The following is a 17567-nucleotide window of genomic DNA, read 5'->3' as shown; positions in this document are numbered from 1 at the left end:
ACTATAGCAAAATCCTCTTCAAAAAAAAAAAAAAGAAAGAAAGAAAAGAAAAGAAAGCATACTGGGGGTGGGGCTGGCAGGTGTTGTGGTAGTTAAGGCATTGGACTCGTGTGGTTCAAGTCCCAGAACTGACAGCTTGCTTTCTCATTCCCTCTCTTTCCTTCTCCATGTCTCTCCCTGGTCAAATTGAATAATAATAATAAATAAGTAAAATTAACTAATTATTTTTTAAAAAGAAAAGAAAACATACTGGGTATATGTGCATGCATACCCAGAATCCCGAGAGGAGAATGGAAGAGAAGGGATTGTGGAGTGGCCAGTCCCCAGGGGGTGAGTTTTCACTTTTCCTCTCTATCTCTCTCTTTCTCTCTCCAGTGAGTGCACACACCCTATAGCAAACAAACAAACTTTAAATTTTGTTCAGTTTTAGCTTTTTATAAACACATTTTTCCCTCTCCAAAAAATAAAATAATAAATAAATAAAAGAGACCAGCAGTTGGCATAATGGCTATGTTGGTGGACTCCCATGTAGCCGACTGCGGTTCGAGTGGCTTAAACTCATGCAGGGCGTGTGTGTGTGCATGCCCAGGATCCCGAGAGGAGATTGGAGGAGAAGGGATTGTGGTGTGGCCATCCTCCCTTGGGGGTGATTTCTCGCTTTCTGTCTCTCTGTCTCTCTGGTGAGTGCATACACCCTATAGCAGAAAACAAAAACAAAAACAAAAACAAAACAAAACAAAAAACCTCTCCAAAAAATTTAAAAACAAACAAACAAACCACATTCCTCTACATAAAACAGTACTTTAACACAACAGAGGGAGTCTTGATCCTGGGACAACTGTCTTTGTCTTAAAATGCTAAGTAAATTGATTCTTCAGGTCAGCTGGTGACATGATAGTTAAGGTGACTGGATCCCACTTAGCCAACTGCTTGATTCAGGTCCTGAACCAAGTGACTTGAAAACCACACTGGTTGGGACTAGCAGATGGTGTAATAGTTGTGTCGCTGGACTCCCACGTAGTCAACCACTGTTCAATTCCTGGACCCAGTGGCTTAAAACTCACACTGGGCATGTGTGTGTCCGTGCCCCAAATCCTAAGAATAGAATGGAGGAGAAGGGATTGCCATGCCACACCACACATGCACATGCACCCAGTGTGACTTTTAATCCACCAGGTCCAGGGACTTGGACTGCGGTTGACTACATGGGAGTCTAGTGACATAACCATTATGCCATCGCTGGTCCCAACAATTTTTTAAAAGAATTATTAATTTAATTTATTATTATTATTATTATTATTATTATTAACTTGACCAAGGAGATTCAGAGAAAGGGAAAATGAGAACGCAAGCCACCAGGTCCAGGACTGAAACCGTGGCCTGTCACGGAGTCCAGTGCCCCTTGGGATGATTTCTGTGATGATATCCAAGTTCTTGGTGTTTTGGACAAATAATTGAACAAGACAAGCCAAAGGAAAAGGTAGTTTATTAAGTCAAAGTAAAAGTGCACTCCCTGAGAGATAGGAGTGATCCTGAGCAGACAGAGAAAGAGTGGCTCCAAAGGCCCCAGCAGTTACAGTCTTTGAGGTTTATTTTTTTTTTTGAGAGAGAGATTTTTGCTATAGGGTATGTGTGCTCGTCAGAGAGAGAGAGACAGAGAGGGAGAATGTGAGCAATCATCCCTCAGAGGGGATGGCCATGCCACAGTCCTTTCTCCTCCATTCTCCTCTTGGGATTTCGGCCATGAGTGCACACGTGCTTGTACAAGTTTAAGCTACTAGTTCAAGCTGCTAGTTCCAGGACTCAAACTGTGGTTGGCTATGTGGGTATCCAGCTCCTTAACCAATATACCACCTGCTGACCCTGAGGTTTATCTCTGTCTTTTTCAGATAGAAAGATTTTTTGCTATAGGGCACATGTACTCGCCAGAAAGATAGAGAGCTACAGAGAAACAGAAAGTGAGAAGTTACCCCCCAGCAGGGAATTGCTACACTGCAATCTCTTCTCCTCCATTCTCCCCAGATTTTGGGCACACACACGCACCCATCATGAGTTTTAAGCTGCAGGATTTGAGACTCTAACCATGGTTGACTACATGGGAGCCCAGCAATGTAACCATTATGCCATCTGCTGATCCCAAGGTTTATAATTTATTTTAAATAATTATGTGCTTTATTTAATTTATTGTTATTTTTAAGTTGGACCAGTGATAGAGAGAGAAAGAAAGAAGGAAAGTGAGAAAGCTAGCCACCCAGTCCAAGATTCAAACCATGGTCAGCCATGTGGGAGTCCAGCACCTTAACCACCATGCCACCTGCCAGCCCCCATTTAGAATTTTTTTTAAAAAAAAGAGAATAGTTTTTTAAACTTCATTTATTTATTTGCTCATTTTAATTTGACCAGAGAGGAAAAAAGTACGGGAGAGAGAAAGCAAACAGCCAGGTCCAGGATTTGAGCTACAGTCAGCCATGTGGGAGTCTTAGTGCCCTTAACCACCATGCCACCTGCTGGCCCCTGTCATTTTAAAATCTAGGTTGTGTTGGTTGGTCATTGGCTGGGTCCACTGTTCTCATCTCACCGGTTCTATCAAATGTGGCTTAATTAGCTAGACATCCCCTATTGGTCTCCTGCCTATGTTACCCTGGGCGGGGAACTTCCTGCCCTGATTGGGGCTTTTTCTACCTAGCCACATAGGCAGATGCTCCTCTTACCCACGTACATGTTAGCTTTCTCTTGCCTCAATTTGATGAAGGGCACATGTGCTTACCAGAGAGTGAGGTAGAGAGAGAAAACACCCCTGTGGAAAATGGTCATGCCACAGTCCCTTCTTCATTTCTCCCTCCTTTCAGGATTTGGGGAAAGGACATACATGCAACCACTATGTTTTTTAAGCCACTGGTTCCAGGACTCCAACTGTGTGGTTAGTCCTATGATATCCAACTGCCTTAGGCCACAGGCTAACCCTTTTAAAAAATGTACTTGTTTATTTCTTCCACGAGCAAGAGAAAAAGAGAGATAGCATCCCAATAGGGTTATAATGCCACCATCCACCCCCAGCCTTTACCCAGCCCTGGGTCATGGACATATGCATGCTTAGTGTACTTATGGAGGTCACTGGATGCAATCCAGAACCTTCTCATGTGGGTCAGCCTCACTGTGAGCCACTGTCCTGCCTTCTTCTGCTATTGTATTATTGTCATTTCCCCCTCTTTGTTTTACATAATTAGGTGAATGTTGGGTGAATATATATTTATAATTATTTGTTTGTTTTTAATGCATCTAGCTGCTCTATGACTTATGATAGGGGGATTTAGTTCATTTACATTAAAAATATTTATTGATAATTAAGAACTTGGTATTGGGGCCAGCAGGTGGTGTGGTGGGTAAGGTGCTGGACTCCTATATGGCCAACCATGATTTGAATCCCAGACCACTTTCTCTCTCTCTCTAGTCAAATTGAATAATAATAATAAATAAATTAAATTAAATAAGTAATTCCTTTTTTAAAATAATTGTTTATTTAACTTTATTTATTCATTTATTTTAATTTGACCAGAGAGAGAGAGAGAGAGAAAGTGGGAAAGCGAGCCACCAGGTCCAGGACTCGAACCATGATCTGCCATATGGGAGTGTCCAGTGTCTTAACCACCATGTCACCTGCTGGTCCCCAATAAGTAATTAAAAAAAAAAAAGGCATTTAGTATTATAATTTTGTTCATTTTCTGTTTTTCGGTTCTTTTATTCCTCTCTTTTTGCAATTGCCAGAGGGAGAGTGCCCTCACCAGAGAGAGACGGAGAAAGCCACCCTCAGTGGGGTGGGTCATGCTGCAATCCCTTATCCTCCATTTCTCCATTCTGGTAGGATTTGAGGTACAACACGTGCCTGGTTTGTTTTCAAGTCTCCAGGATCCAAATTTAAACAAGAATTGGGCATGTGAGATCCTTTCTTTACCACTCGGCCTCAGGACAGGCCCTGTTCCTCTTTTTCTTGCTTGCTTTCTTCTGTTATTTCATTCTTTCATTATTTGTTTAGTGAAAGATTATTTTTTTAAGAATTATTTTAATTAATTAATTTTAATTTGACCGGAGAGGGACAGAGTGAGACAGACAGAAAGTGAGAAAGTAAGCCACTAGGTCCAGAACTCGAACCGAGTTGGACCATGTGGGAGTCCAGTGATCTTAACTGCCATGCCACCTGCTGGCCCCTAGAGAGAGATTTTTGCTATAGGACGCATGAGCTCACTAGAGAGAGACAGAGATTCAGAAGTCGAGAAATCATCCCCTGAGGAGATGGTCATGCCACAATCCCTTCTCCTCCATTCTTCTCTTGGGATTTTAGACACATATGCACACTCGCATAGTGTGAGTTTCAAACCACTGGGTTTGGAACTCAAACCATGGTTGGTCACATGATTGTCCATCACCTCAACCACTATACCACCTGCTGGCCCCTAGTGATGACATTTTTTTTCTTTTCTGTAGGGCGTGTGCTCTCTAGAGAGAGACAAAGAGAGAGAGAAAATGAGAAATCAACCCCAAGGGGGTATGGCCATGCCTCAATCCCCTCTCCATTCTTCTCCCAGGACTTTGAACATGCATGTACTCATGCCTGGCATGTTTTTCAAGCCATTGGGTTGGGACTCAAACTGCAGAGTCAGTATGTGGGATGAAACACCTTAATGACCACATGATGCTTTTTTTCTTCTAGTGGTTTGGTTTGGTTTCTTCTTGTCATGTACCATAAGCTTTTTCTTTGGTTACTCTGAGGCTTATATAAATCTTATAGGTAAAATGTACATAGTTACAAATGATCTGTCTTTAATTTCACTGATTCTTTCTTCTACTTCATCAAGTCTTCTGTTGAAGCTCTCTATCACATTTTTTAGTTCTGTCATTATATTCTTAATCTCCAAAGTTCATGTTTTGTTCTTTTTATTTTTTATGTTTTTTTTAAGAGAGATTTTTTTTGCTATAGAATGCATGCGCACGCTAGAGACAGAGAGACAGAAAATGAGAAATGACCCCCAGGCGGGATGGCCATGCCACAATCCTTTTCCCGTCTCCTCTCAGGATTTTGGGCAAGCGTGTACACATGCCTGGCATGAGTTTTAAACCACTAGGTCCAGGACATGAACCATGGTCGACTATGTGGGAGTCCAGCGACGTAACTGTCACACCATCTGCTGGTCTCTCTTGTGGGTTTATTTATTTATTTATTTTGGAGAGGTTTTTTTTTTTTTTTTTCTTTCTTTCTTTCTTTCCCTTTTTTGGTATAGGGCACATGCATCTGCCAGAGAGACAGAGAGAGATGATGAGAGAGAAAGTGAGAAATCACCTATCCCAGGAGGAATGGCCATGCTGCAATCCTTTCTCCTCCATTCTCCTCCTGGGATTTTAGACATGCACATGCACACGTGTGGCATGAGTTTCAAGCTGCCGGTTCTGGGACTCAAACTGCAGTCAGCCAAGTGGGAGTCCAGTGTCCTAGCCACCATACCACCTGCTGGCCCCACATGTTTGATTATTTTTATTTATTTATTTATTTTTGAGAGGTTTTTGCTATAGGGCATGTGCACTTGCCAGAAAGACAGAGAGAGACAGAGAGACAGAAAGCAAGAAATCACCCCCCAGGGGGTATGGCCATGCCGCAGTCCCTTCTCCTCCATTCTCCTCTTGGGATATTAGCCATGCACTCATATGTGCCCAGCATGAGTTTAAGCCACCGGGCTCAGGACTCAAACCGTGGTCGACTTCATGGGAGTCTAGTGACAGACATTATGCCAACTGCTGGTCCTGATGTTTGGTTATTTTTATACCTTTGTTGAACTTCTCATTTTGTTTTTATATAGTTTTCTGATTTTATTAAATTGTTTATCTGTTTCCTCTTATAGTTTGCTGAGTTTCTTTAAAATAGTTATTTTGGGGGTCAGAAAATAATTCGTGATGGTTAGCACGCTGGATTCCCACATGGCTGGCCATGGTTCAAGTCTCAGACCAGTTGGCTTGAAAATCACACTGGTTGTGTGTATGTGCATGTCCAGAATCCCAAGAGGAGAATGGAGGAGAAGGGATTGTGGTATGGCTATTCCCCTTGAGGGGTGAATTCTCATTTTCCCTCTCTCTGTCTCTCTCTGATGAGTCACGCACCTTATGACAAAAAGCTAAGAACAAAAACAATTATTTAAAATGTTTTTGTCAGGCAATTCAGGGAGCTCCACTTACTCAGGTTGGTTACTGGAAGTTCACTGTGTTCCTTTGGTGCTGTCATGTTTCCCTGATTCCTGTGATCCTTGTAACCTTGCATAGGTGTCTGTGTTTTCTAAGAAGCAGTTACCTCTTGCAGACTTCGTGGACTAGCTTTGATAAGGAAAGCCCTTTACTTGTTGGAAGTGGGGTGGATCACTGTGTGGGGGTTATGCTGGAGTGCATCATGACACTGGATCTAGTGGCATGGGTGCCAAATGGGGCTATGGTGTATGCAGCAGCTCCTGGTTTGGGGAGGAGGGGAGAGTGTCTCATTGACTCAGGCAGCTGGGTCGTGTTGTTGGCAACTGTGTAGTCCTCCATGACGAGAGCTGCACAGGAGACTGGGGCGTGGTTTGGGGGGTTCCATGGTGGCTGTGAGGGGTGAGGGGTCTTGGGCAACACTTCCAGTATAGCAGCAAGGGACTGGGGGAGGCTTGCTGGGGCTGGGGCTGGGGCTGGTGCTGGCAGTATGCACATGCTTCGCTATGGGAGCTAGCTGCTGGTACATGTGTGATCACAGGGGTCAGCTGTGGGCATGCATGGTGGCAAAGGCTGGGGCCAGCATCAGGCTGGGGTCAAGTGCAGAGCAGACCAGTGGCATGTTGGTGTGGACAGCTACTGGAGTTGGAGCTGGTGATGTACACACACGCAACTCTAGGGGCCAGATGTGAGCATGTGCAAGGCGGTAGGGGCCAGCACGTGGATCTGGCCAGGTGTATGCGTGTGCACAATTACAGAGGAATGGACTGCTTTAAGCCTAGTCATCCAGTAAATCTTTGAACGCCCTAATCAAAGCCAAGGAGCTAGATTTTTTAGGTGAGAAACAAGGAAAGGACAATTTCCTTGTTTTCTGGGTTTGGAGAATTTACCAGAATATGCCTTGCCTTTTTATTTCATCATGTCTACGTCTAGAATGGTGTCTACTTGTCCCTCTCCCTAACCCAATATTGTGCTCCCTTTGGCTGCCAGCTGTTATGTCCCAGCCCAAATGCTCTGTGACCCCTTCCTCAATTTCCAAACCATTTTCAGATGATATTCCTTTCCCTTTTTCCCTGTATTTTGTACAGTACTCCATTAGGGCATTTGTGGAGTCAGTTGTCATTGCTTGCCTGCCCTTCCTTCCTCCCTTCCTTCCTTCCTTCCTCCCTTCCTTCCTCCCTCCCTCCCTCCCTCCCTCCCTCCCTTCCTTCCTTCCTTCCTTCCTTCCTTCCTTCCTTCCTTCCTTCCTTTCTTTCTTTTTTCTTTAGGATACATCCCCTTGCCGGAAGAGACTGAGAGAGATAAAAAGAGAGGAAAAGTGGGAAATCACTCCCCAGAGGGGATGACCACACTATAATTCCTTCTCCTTCAGTCTCCTCCTAGAATTTTGGGCACACACTCACATGTAGCAGAGTGATTTTCAAGCCACCACGTCCAGGATTTGAACAGCATATCCAGCCATGTGAGATCTAGTGCCTTAACTACCACACCACCTCCTGGCTTTTCCTTGCTTTCTTACATGTCTGTCTCTGCCCTGAACTATGAATTCCTTGTGGACATGTATTGAACATTGGACCATTGTTTGGGCAAGTCATTATGCCCAGCGCTATGGAGAGGAGACAGAGTCATTCAAAATATGTCTCCTGTCTAAGAACTTACTATTCAGAGCTCTATGGTACAGGGGAAATAGTTGTAATTATTTGCCTTACTCTTCTACTCTTCTAAAGGGTCCAGAGAGGAGCTACTGGTTATTAGTTTTAAGTTTCTAATTATTGATTTAATGTAGATTTTATTATTATTTGAGTATGGTGTGGCCAACAGACCAGGAAATGACTGCCACTAGAAGACAGTTTGTTATACTCACAGACGTTGAGAGGCAGGAGCACCTCATGCCAGGGGGACCACACAGGGAAGCGTGCAGGTGGGGTAGGAGGTGGGGGGGGGGAACTAGGCAAAGACCCTTATTTTAGTTACTGTGGGAAGGAAGAGGTGAAGCAGGGAAAAAGGTTTAGCATTTATTCTTAGTGGGCTCTGGGATCTAGGACTGTCCTTAGTTATCTGGTTTGTGGACCTGGGGAAGTTAGGGCAGTTAGGGCAGTTGGGTGGGGGGAAAGGAAGTGGTTGGGGGTGTGGGATGGGAGTTAATTGGTGTGCATTTGAAAAGTACTTGTTTGCCTTCTCTACAAAATAACTAATCCTGGGAGGAGCATCCCCTCCAAGATAAACAAGGCCCCAAATGTCAATAGCAGAACGTGGAAAACAAATGACAGTTAATCTGACAGAAATCTGACCTCCCTTAGTGGATTCCTTTACCCTGGGTGGAATGTCTGAAAAACAAGATTAGAAAAAGGGAAGGAGGGCCAGCCTGGTGGCATGGTGGTTAAGGCAGCTGATCCCACATGGCCAACTGCGTGGTTGGAGTCTGGGCTTGAAACACATGCTGGATAGGTGTCTGTGCACGCCCAAAATCCTGAGAGGAGAAGGGAGGAGAAGGGATTGTGGTGTGGTCATTACCCCGGGGGGTGATTTCTCTTTGTCTCACTCTCTCTCTCTCTCTCTGTCCAGTGAACACATGTGTTCTATAGCAAAGAAAAAAAAAAGGAAGGAAAGGGGAGGAAACTCCTCTCTCAGGAGTGCAACCAGTTACAAGGAAAACGAACTACACTGTTAAATAAATAGGGGCTATTTTCTTCACATAATGAAACTCCGGGAGGTGGGCGCCCCAGAGTGTCCCACCATGTCCTCTAGGGCCCAGCACCTCTCCCTTCCCGTCTGCCAGCACATTTGCCTAGTGCATCCTGGTCAAGGTGGCTGATCACCTCCAGCTTTCATGTCCACCTTTAAGGTAGGAAAACAGAAGAGGGCAAATTGCTACGCCAACTGCATCTCCTCTTATTTCAGGAAAACTAAAGCTTTTCCAAAACTCCCCCAGGCCTCCTTGATCGAAACCATACGTAACTGTTTCTAGCTCCAAGGAAGTTTGGGAAGAATAGGAACTGGGTGGGCCTGTACTCCTGGCCATCCTGAACAGCATGGTTTTGTTAACCAGGAAGAGGGGGCGTGTGCACAGGCAGACAGCTCAGTCTACACATCCCACTGCTGACCCCCTCTGCGGTCTACGTCTCAGCCTGTAATATTGGAGAATATCCTCTTAACCTGGGCTGGAACCTGACGTGAGCTTTCCCACCCGCCTCCTTCCAAAGCCCTCCCGCACAGGATCTCCACCATGTTTCAAAGTGCCTCTTTTGTTCTTAAAGGAATCAAACATGGAATGACTCTAGTTACTCTTCAGTGCCCTCATTCCTGGAGCAGGATTCCATAGAGGTCACGTGTTACCCACCTAATAGCACATCTTGCGCCTTTAATATCGGGGACAGTAAATTAGGAAATAGTTGATATATATTAAAGGATATATGGGGGGGCAAGCAGGTAGTGTTGTGGTTAAGGTGCTAGACTCTTGCATAGCCAACTGTGGTTCGAGTCCCAGACCTGGAGACCTGAAACTCACGCTGGGCTCTTGTGGGTATATGTACGAGATCCCAAGAGGAGAATGGAGGAGAAGGGATTGTGGCATGGCCAGCCCTTCTGGGGGGTGATTTCTTACTTTTTCTCTCTCTCTGGTGAGCGCGTGTGCCCTATAGCAAAAATCTCTCTCTAAAAGAAAAAATAAAAAACAAACAAACAAACAAAAAATATATATATATAATAAGTAAGCTATGAAAAATAATGATAAAACCATGAACTCACCATAAAGCTTAAGGAGAATGTCATTAAAACCATCCAAGCTCTGTGTGTGTGTCTCTGCCTGCTCAGGGCCCCTCCAGGGGGGACTGCACACCCGGTGTGCACCAGGCTGCCCTTTGCTCACACTTTCCCCACCGCTTACCACTCGTTGTTGCTGATCCTAGTGAATGTGATGTCTAGCTCGTGGTTTTAATCTGAACCTCCTCGATTACTAAGGAGCCATGCTTTGTTGTAGATATTTAACGGCTTATGTTTACTCCTTTGTGAATTGCTTGCCTGTCTTCTGATTTCCCATCCTGCTTTTCACCTCTACATTCAGTTGATAATGAGTACTGGCCACAGCTTCTCAGTAACTCCCAGAGCTGTCTCCCTCCCATTGCCACCACCCTCATCTCCCCGTGACGGCCTTTCCAGATCCAGAGTCCATTGCTGCTGCTGGTGTCCCAGCTTCAGTTCTGCCTCTCTCCTTCTCCAGGCTCTCACCAGAAGGCAGGGCCTTCTAAAGTGTCAGTCTCGAACAACCAACATATCTCTCACTGGGATACTGGCTGAAAAGAACGCAGCAACTGAGAACGTACCAGTAGGGGATCACCTCCTAAGCATAATAAATGAAAAAAGCAAGGCACAGCCCCTCTGTGCATTGGCCACTTTCCTCGCCTATGCAGAGTGGGCAGATCTCTGGAGAGAGCCACAGGGTGGTGGTAGCAGGGAGTGCCTCCGGGTGGCAGCGCTGCCTGAGCTGGGGAGGATTGGGAGTGGGAGGAGGTTTAATTTTTCACTGTAAACCCTTTTGAGCCTTTCACTGAACCTTTGAAATTGTTCTGTAGTTCTATGATATCAGTTTTTAGATTTTTGCCATAGGGTGTGTGCACTCACTGAAGAGAGACAGAGAGAGAGAGAGAAAGTGAGACTCGCCCCCTGGGGGGATGACCACACTGCAATCTCTTCTCCATATTCTCGTGATTTGGGGCACACACACACACCTAGCACGTTTCACGCTGTTGGGTCCAGTATTCGAACTGCAGAGTTGACCATGTGGGACCCATTTCTATGCTGTCCTATATAAATGAGTAATTTTAAAAATAAATTAATTACATACCAGAATCCGCGCTGCTTATAAATTGTACAGGGGCTCCCAACAGCCTTCAGGACAAAGCCCTGACTCCTGGTTCTCGTGTATCCATGGATCTCATCGTACTAAGTATGGAGGCCTCAGGAAACCAACAGATCCACAACTGCGAAGCAGTGGAACAGGACATGCACCCAGGATGCCTGCAGAGCCTGGGACCCCTCCGAGTGGGGAACCTACTCCCTGTCCTCCTCTTTTTCTTTCTTTTTATTTAATTTTTAAAATTTGCACTTGCCAAAGAGAGAGAGAGAGAGTGAGCGTAGGGCCCAAACTACACAGTCAACCCTGTGGGATCCAGCTGCATTAACCACCATGCCATCAGTTGGCCCATCCTTGCCGTCTCTTTTCATCCACAGGTGCCAAGCAGCAAGCAGTTTCCCGTGCATGTAATGGCACGATCACCTTCACACTTCCATGAGGTCTGGGTGAGCGCTGAGTTCCTTCCCCTGCTGTGGGCTACAACCGCGGTGGTGGGAGGACTGAGTGAAATGTACAGTAGATCAAAGGAGGGCTCAGATTTCTTAAGGGACCAGAAGTTGGTTCCAGACCTTCTGCTGCCATGTGACTGAGGTGTGGAGATTACGGAGAGCCTGGCCGGCTGCCCTCAACTCAGCTCAGCTGGCACAGGATAGGGCTTCTGAGTTCAAGTTCACAGTCTCGTGCCCTCATTCCCTCAGTGTGGCCCGAGACCTACAGTCCTAGTGATGCCTCCTATGTAAAAGGCACTTAGGGGACCAGCAGATGGCATAATGGTTACATCACTGGACTCCCATGTAGTCAACCATGGTTCGAGACCTGGCAGCTTAAAACTCACACCGTGTATGTGTGCGTGTGTGCTCAGGGTCCCAAGAGGAGACTGGAGGAGAAGGGGTTGTGGCATGGCCATCCCCTCTGGGGGGTGATTTTTTGCTTTCTGTCTCTGTTTCTCTCTATCTCTCTGGCGAGCGCACATGCCCTCTGGCAAAACTCTACAAAACAACAAAAAGGCACTTAGAACAGATGGAGGCAGGACGAGGGGCAGTAACTATGTCAGGTGGCTGGGGCGTTGGCTAACCCTCCCGTGCCAAGCGCCCTGCAGGCACTTCAGATGCACCATCCAGCTGGGGGCGGGGGAGGGGGCTTGATTCCATCTCAGAGATGGGAGAGTGGAGCCGAGATGGAAGGAGGGCCGAAGGTGCACCGCTAGCTGGTGACGGGGCAGAGCTGTGACATTGTGTGCCTAGCAGATCTGTGGGCGAGACCTTATGTTTACATTCTAGTAGTACCGAGGGCAGACAATAAAGACAGTTCTATATAACTAGGCAGACCATGTTCAAGCTGCAGAAAAAGCAGAGAGAGAGAGAGAAGTGCTAGCACCTCTGAACAGCAGAGCAGAGCAAAGGCGACTAGGAGTCCTGGGGCTGCCGTAGGGCAGCATCGCTGAGATGTATTTGAGTAAAGGTTGAAGCTAAGGAGATGAGGGAGCTAACCGTGCAGCTCTCTGGGGAGGAGTCTTCTAGTCAGAGGGAACAGCTGCTGTAAAGGAACTTCATTCCAAGACGTCTCCCCTAGACTCGGTGCCTCAGACATTGGAGAGTATGAGAAAACCCCTGTTCTCAAGGGAGGAAAATGTTTGAAAACAGGCTGCAGGCCAACCCGAGCAAGGGAGATCTGAACAGCTCGCGGACAGGGGCTGATTTCTGGGTCCTCATTAGAAAGCAGGTCTCCCTCCTGAACGTGTCCTGCGCCAGGAAGACGTGTAGCCAAGGAGGCCTGGATCGCCGTGTTTTTGCACCCTCCATTAAAGTCCGCTGTCTCACGCCTCTGCCTTGGCCTCGGTTTCTGTTTCTGAGGAGGTCTGTGATACGCACAGTCTCGTGCTGGTCCCCACGGGACTGCCCAGTAGGGCAGCTGCACGTGGCCAGGCCTCAGCTTCCTGGCTGGGATCCGCACTTTCCTGCTCCTCATTGTTCACTGTCTGGTCTCACAGAGAGAGAGCTTCTTGATACTAATTCTCTGAATCTCCTTGAAGGAGCGTTTGCCCGAGTATGTGGACCTGTTCTCTGCCTCCCCCTGGACAGGAGGCCAAGAGAAGTGGACATGAGGGCTGGTGCTGAATGTGGTGCCCAGCATGGTGTCGGGGGTTCCTTTTTAATTTTTAAGAGTGATTTTGCTGTGCTCACCAGAGAGACAGAGAAAGACAGAGACAGAAAGTAAGAAATCACCACCCAGGGAGGATGGCCGCGCTACAGTCCCTTCTCCTTCAATCTCCTCTTGAGATTTCGGGTGCACGTGCACACACGCGCACACACACACACACACACACACACGCGAACCCAGGTGGAGTTTCAGGCCTCTGTCTAGGACTCAAACTGTGGTCAGCCATGTGGGAGTCGTCCAGTGATGTAACCCTTAAACGCCATCTGTTGGCCCTGGGTGCCAAGGGATTCTTAAGGATCAGTTTAGGTCAAGCGTTTACTGAGCTACTCTGTACCGGGAACTAAAGCACAGACTGTTTCAGAGATGGACAATTCCATTATGTTTTGCAGGTTCCACTCTGTCCTGGGTACTACCCCCCTAAAATACAGGCTGAGAGCAGGGAGGGACTTCGCCCTCTGTGGCCCTTCCGTGCCCATGTCCAGACCGCCTTCTGTTGGCCTGCTCTAGTGCTCTCACTCCCTAGTCCTCAGACTATTTGGCTTTGGTGTATCTTGATTCAGGAACTGTTTTAGAAATATTTCTGTTCAAGCACGGGCCTGTCCCTTAGACCGGATTCTGGAATTAGATTTCTTTCCAGCTTTTATGTGATGACTAACAGGAAGGAGAGACACTCCTGATTCCTGACAAAAGCGCAGTGAAAAAGGTCTGCAGAGGGCCTAGCGGAGGGGCTTCTGACCCACTGGAGGTGGTCCCAGGGCTTCCTGGAGGATACCTGCATTGTTTTGATGCTCCTCTCAGGAAGGCCTTTGGACTGGGTATTGGGTCCAGACTTAGAAGGAGCCCACTTGGCCTCTTGTACATATATTTCTTGCTGCAGATCCTCCTCCCTTCACAGATTAATTTCTTTTTTGGGGGGAGGGGATTTTCGCTATAGGGCGCGTGCGCTCACCAGACAGACAGAGAGAGACATAGAGACAGAAAGCGAGAAATCACCCCCCAGGCGGGATGGTCACGCCGCAATCCCTTCTCCTCCATTCTCCTCTCAGGATCTTGGGCACGCACGCACACGCACCCGGTGTGAGTTTTAAGCCACCGGGTCCGGGATGCGAACCGCGGTCGACTACGTGGGAGTCCAGCGACATAGCCATTACACCAACTGCTGGTTCCCCAAGGGGAGGTTAATTTCTAAAAAGGAGATGAGGATTTTCTGGTCCAGCATATGAGGAGCTTAGAAGTCAGTACTTCTGTCCTCATGAAAAGAAAAAAAACTGAATAAATTTAAAATCAACAACTCTTCTTGGATCCATCAGAAAATTGAGTCTAGGGTAAACTTCTCTCTCTTGGGAAGAAGAGCAGGTAGATGCAGAAGACTACAGCTTACCAGAAGCAAAAGCCCAGAAACAGAAACTTACCCCGGAGCCAGTACCAGGTAGGACACTCAGACTGTAATTGATAAAGTGCTGGAAGTTCAGTGTGGACAAGCTGGCTCAGTAGAAATTCCAGGTGGGGCACCCCAAGCTTTTGGAGTTCCTAACATTGTTGTGAGTTTTATACCTAAGAGCCATGCCAGGCCCTCACAGTGAAGACTGAAGAAAAATCCCTTGGTTGGCCTGCCGAGGAAGTGAAAAAGTAGCCATTTTGAAAATACTCAAAGCGGGGACCAGCAGGTGGCGTGGTGGTTAAGGGGCTAGACCATGTCTTGAGTCCCAGACCAGCCACACGGCTGACCATGTCTTGAGTCCTAGACCTGGTGGCTTGCTTTCTCACTTTCTCTCTCTCTCTCTGTATGTGTCTCTCTCTGGTCATATTAAAATAAATAAATGAATGAATAAATTTAATTTAACTTAAAGATTCTTTAAAAAAAAATACTCAAAGCATTCTGTTCTATCAAGGCCTGCCCTCTGGAGAAACTATTTAATCAGAGTCTGACTGGGGTTTTACCAGACTGACAGGTTTTACTAATTGACATAGGGATGGAAAATACCCAAACCCAGCCCGCTCTGGTTCACCTGCCTCAAATAAAGGGACAAACAACAGCTAAGAAGCACTTGTCAGGTCAAAGCCCAGGGCAGATGCTCGCTGAGACATAACCATAAACCTGTGGCCTCTGTGCAGCATGGATTGCAACAGAAGGAACTGCACATGCTGGTACAGCCAAGCCGGCGAGACCTGAGAGGACTTCCAGACATAGCTGCATGTGCTGGAGTTGTATTGATTAATAGGCTGGCGGCATACAGGAGGGGAGTCGGGTCTCTCAAAAACCCCGCAGCCCCGAGTGTAGGGAGAAGGGGGCTTATAAAAGCAAAGACCACATTTGGGTTGACGTGGCAGGAGCAGTGATCATTGAGGGCCTGTCCCTTAGACTGAATTCTGGAATTAGATTTCTTTCTGGGACAGGTGACGGGAAGGAGTGGAGATTCCTATGCTTAAGCCCTTACAGAAGCCAGATGAGGCAGGTTAATGTCCCTAAGGGTATGTTCCATCCCTACCTGAGCACAGTGGACTCTTAATGACCTTTGTGGCTAGGGCAAGGGGTTTGGTGATTCTTCTATCACTAAGGAGACTCTTAAGGCAGGGAGTTGGGGGTTATTTAGCAAAGACAGTGGGAATGTTAATCACTCTGTTTAGGCAAAAGGAGAAAGCAAGTTTACAATACAGAGAGGATTTCAAAATGGAGGTGCTCCTGCTTCACTGCTTCGGTCCCCACTTCTCTTTTGCGGGGACCAAATCATTGATTCCTCAGTACCAGTTAGCGAGCGGGGTGATAGTCTCCTTTGGCAGGTAAGGAGTTTCACTGAGTTTAAAGTCCCGTTTGAACCGACTCGGCTGATTTCCTGGTCTCCAGTTGCTGGGCACAGCTGCTCACGGCGGGAGCGTCTGGTCAGACTGGCTTGGGCCGATCACGGTATGCAGCCACTAGGTTCCGTCGCTCACAGGGAGGTCGTGATTCAGCCCTTCCCGAGGCAACGCGGGCAGTTTAGGGAAGCAGGACAGCATTTGGTTAGGTACTCACGGAAATAACGAGATTTCTCACGGAACAGAAACCGTGTCACTCTCTCTTTTGAGTCTCCTCAAATATCTGTTAAGGAGAGTCGTGCTGGCGGTGCAGTGCCTGGTACATTTGGGCTCTAGCTCCAGAGGTAACTGGCTTTCATCCTGTAAGAGATGGGATCTGGTAAGGAAATTGAGTAAACTCGAACCGAAAGTCAAAATTAGAAGCGCGGTTAATAGAGGACTTAACGGGAAGGGCCAAGGCGCCTACTCCCAGCGGCCACTCTAACCGTCCCATGAGTCGGCAGCAGCCTGTCCCCTCCCTGCCCATCTGGTCGTCGAGCTGCTGGGCCGTGCTCCTGCCAATGCCTGGCAGAGCAGTCAGCCTCTGGAGTGGCTGGAGCAGGGCTTTGCTCTCTGGTCTCTGAAGTGTTACCCAGAAGGACCTTCCTGGCTTATCTTGTGGACCAAGGCCCAGGTGGGCCCGTGGAAGCAGTCCTCTTGGCCTCGGTGTGACAGACCTCCAGGCTAAATAGCAGTGGTCGGAGCAGCCAGCACGACCATGTGAGGCCCATCTGGACTGCATTTAAAGATATTAGTACAATTAGTTTTAGAATGTTAACTTGATTAATTTTTGCAACCCTTTCTTAGATTCTTGTGATGTAACTCGAACCTTCAATGATATGCTTTAGACCTTTTAGTTTTTGTCCCTTTTTTACTACTGTTCTGAGATAGCCATTCTATCTTAAAACAAAAACTTTACTACATAAAATTCCTTCTATAAAAAAAAAAACTTTCCTCTTAACCCTTTCCACTAGAAATACAGTTTTACAGCCATAACCCTTTCATTCTTTATCTTATTCTCTTTGTTTTTGTTTGTTTGTTTGTTTTTGGGAAGGTTTTTGTTATAGGGCGCATGCAGTCACCAGAAAGACAGAGACAGAGAGACAGAAAGTGAGAAATCACCCCCCAGGGGAGATGGGCACACCGCCATCACTTCTACTCCATTCTCCTCTCAAGATCTTGGGCACGCATGCACACGCGCCCAGTGTGAGTTTAAGCCACCAGGTTTGGGACGCAAACAGGTCAACTACATGGGAGTCCAGTGACATAGCCATAACACCAACTGCTGGTCCCCCTCTTTGTTTTTATCTTTGCAAGTTTAATCTTAAAAATTACCTTAATTTGGGAACCAGCAGTTAGCGTAATGGCTATGTCGCTGGAGTCCCACGTAGTCGACCGCGGTTCGCGTCTCGGACCCGGTGACTTAAATCTCATGCTGGGCACGTGTGCGTGCGTGCCCAAGATCCTGAGAGGCGAATGGGGGGGAAGAGCTTGC

General features: G+C 47.0%; 1 long non-coding RNA gene across 1 annotated transcript in view; it reads left to right on the top strand.

Moving 5' to 3' along the window:
• LOC114008163 (uncharacterized) overlaps positions 1-12894 on the top strand; it is a 20173-nt gene extending 7279 nt beyond the window's left edge. The window contains exons 3-4 of the long non-coding RNA XR_003549722.1: positions 11455-11523; positions 12793-12894. This is a non-coding gene — a long non-coding RNA (uncharacterized LOC114008163). The remainder of the gene's footprint in view (positions 1-11454; positions 11524-12792) is intronic.
• The last annotated feature ends 4673 nt before the right edge of the window (positions 12895-17567 follow it).

The sequence above is a fragment of the Tupaia chinensis genome, unplaced genomic scaffold (assembly GCF_000334495.1).
Source record: "Tupaia chinensis unplaced genomic scaffold, TupChi_1.0 Scaffold000294_5, whole genome shotgun sequence".
In the NCBI taxonomy this organism is placed as follows: Eukaryota; Metazoa; Chordata; class Mammalia; order Scandentia; family Tupaiidae; genus Tupaia; species Tupaia belangeri.
Note: the sequence above shows the minus strand (reverse complement) of the source record. Positions and strands in the feature narration are given on the sequence as shown.